Source organism: Pelmatolapia mariae, unplaced genomic scaffold (genome assembly GCF_036321145.2).
Source record: "Pelmatolapia mariae isolate MD_Pm_ZW unplaced genomic scaffold, Pm_UMD_F_2 NODE_ptg000374l+_length_38341_cov_1, whole genome shotgun sequence".
In the NCBI taxonomy this organism is placed as follows: Eukaryota; Metazoa; Chordata; class Actinopteri; order Cichliformes; family Cichlidae; genus Pelmatolapia; species Pelmatolapia mariae.
Window position 1 is genome coordinate 1 of NW_027052062.1, and position 2,500 is coordinate 2,500.

The window sequence follows — 2,500 nt, forward strand, 5'->3', positions numbered from 1 at the left end:
CTGGGTCAGGGTCTTGTGCGTAGCAGAGCAGCTAATCGCTGCGATCTATTGAAAGTCAGCCCTCGATCCAAGCTTTTGTCGGCCACCCGGTCGACTGCAGGCGCCGGGGCGTCGGGCCCCAGCCGCTCCATCTCTCCCCACTCCGGCGTGGAGTACCATCGGCACGAGGGCCCACCACAGCCACGACTCGCGCCTGCTGCATCTCGGGCGCCTTCCGGGAGAGACATGACTCTCCTGGAAGGGTGAGTCACTCACCCACGCTTTGTGGCTGGAGTACCAGGGGCAGTGTGTGGACAAGCAAGCGTGGCAAAGTGTTTCCGGGCCGTGTACCAGGGGCACGGAGAAAAGTTGTCGTACCATATGCACGAAGGGAGCGTGTTTCAGGGTTGTATCGGGGCAGTGTACCAAGGGCATGTGGAAAAGCTGTCGTACCATATGCACGAGGAGTGTGTGTGTGTATGGCAAAGTGTTTCTGCGCAGTGTACCAGGGGCACGGAGAAAAGTTGTCGTACCATATGCACGAGGAGTGTGTATGGCAAAGTGTTTCTGCGCAGTGTACCAGGGGCACGGAGAAAAGTTGTCGTACCATATGCACGAGGAGTGTGTGTGGCAAAGTGTTTCTGTGCAGTGTACCAGGGGCACAGAGAAAAGTTGTCATACCATATGCACGAGGAGTTTGTGGCAAAGTGTTTCTGCGCAGTGTACCAGGGGCACGTTTGTATTTTCTTTCTGGAGTACCAGGGGCACGAGGATTTTGCCAGTGTTGTTTTGCTTTGTTACTGGGAGGGGGCTTAAGTGTGGGTTCCCGGGGCCTGCTGGAGGTCAAGGTCCATGCTGGCTATGTGGTACTGGGTAACTGCAGGAAAGGAAAGCTACTGGGGGAGTAGAGCAGGGGAGGATGTGCCTCCCCAGGGCCTGCTGGAGGTCAAGGTCCATGCTGGATATGTGGTACAGGGTAACTGCAGGAAAGGAAAGCTACTGGGGGAGTAGAGCAGGGGAGGATGTGCCTCCCCGGGGCCTGCTGGAGGTCGAGGTCCATGCTGGCTATGTGGTACGGGGTAACTGCAGGAAAGGAAAGCTACTGGGGGAGTAGAGCAGGGGAGGATGTGCCTCCCCGGGGCCTGCTGGAGGTCAAGGTCCATGCTGGCTATGTGGTACGGGGTAACTGCAGGAAAGGAAAGCTACTGGGGGAGTAGAGCAGGGGAGGATGTGCCTCCCCGGGGCCTGCTGGAGGTCAAGGTCCATGCTGGATATGTGGTACAGGGTAACTGCAGGAAAGGAAAGCTACTGGGGGAGTAGAGCAGGGGAGGATGTGCCTCCCCGGGGCCTGCTGGAGGTCAAGGTCCATGCTGGATATGTGGTACAGGGTAACTGCAGGAAAGGAAAGCTACTGGGGGAGTAGAGCAGGGGAGGATGTGCCTCCCCGGGGCCTGCTGGAGGTCAAGGTCCATGCTGGCTATGTGGTACTGGGTAACTGCAGGAAAGGAAAGCTACTGGGGGAGTAGAGCAGGGGAGGATGTGCCTCCCCGGGGCCTGCTGGAGGTCGAGGTCCATGCTGGCTATGTGGTAGCAGCAGGGCCAGTGCAGCAGCAGCAGCAGCAGCAGCAGCAGCAGCAGCAGCAGCACATCTTTTTCGACCGTAAAGGAGGCAGGAGGCCGACTCACTCCCTGGGCCAAATGGAGAGAGAATATCAGCAGGGCCAGTGCACCAGCAGCACATCTTTTTCGACCGTAAAGGAGAGAGGAGGCCGACTCACCACCTCGGCCAAATGGAGACAGCACATCAGCAGGGCCAGTGCGCCAGCAGCACATCTTTTTCGACCGTAAAGGAGAGAGGAGGCCGACTCACCCCCTCGGCCAAATGGAGAGAGGGATTCAGCAGGGCCAGTGCGCCAGCAGCACATCTTTTTCGACCGTAAAGGAGAGAGGAGGCCGACTCACCCCCTCGGCCAAATGGAGAGAGGAACTCAGCAGGGCCAGTGCGCCAGCAGCACATCTTTTTCGACCGTAAAGGAGAGGGGAGGCCGACTCACCCCCTCGGCCAAATGGAGAGAGGAACTCAGCAGGGCCAGTGCGCCAGCAGCACATCTTTTTCGACCGTAAAGGAGAGAGGAGGCCGACTCACCCCCTCGGCCAAATGGAGAGAGGGATTCAGCAGGGCCAGTGCGCCAGCAGCACATCTTTTTCGACCGTAAAGGAGAGAGGAGGCCGACTCACCACCTCGGCCAAATGGAGACAGCACATCAGCAGGGCCAGTGCGCCAGCAGCACATCTTTTTCGACCGTAAAGGAGAGAGGAGGCCGACTCACCACCTCGGCCAAATGGAGACAGCACATCAGCAGGGCCAGTGCGCCAGCAGCACATCTTTTTCGACCGTAAAGGAGAGAGGAGGCCGACTCACCCCCTCGGCCAAATGGAGACACAACAGCAGCAGGGCCAGTGGAGCAGCATGCATCTTGTTCAGCGGTAAGGGAGACAGGGAGATGTGATGGTGGTCCCC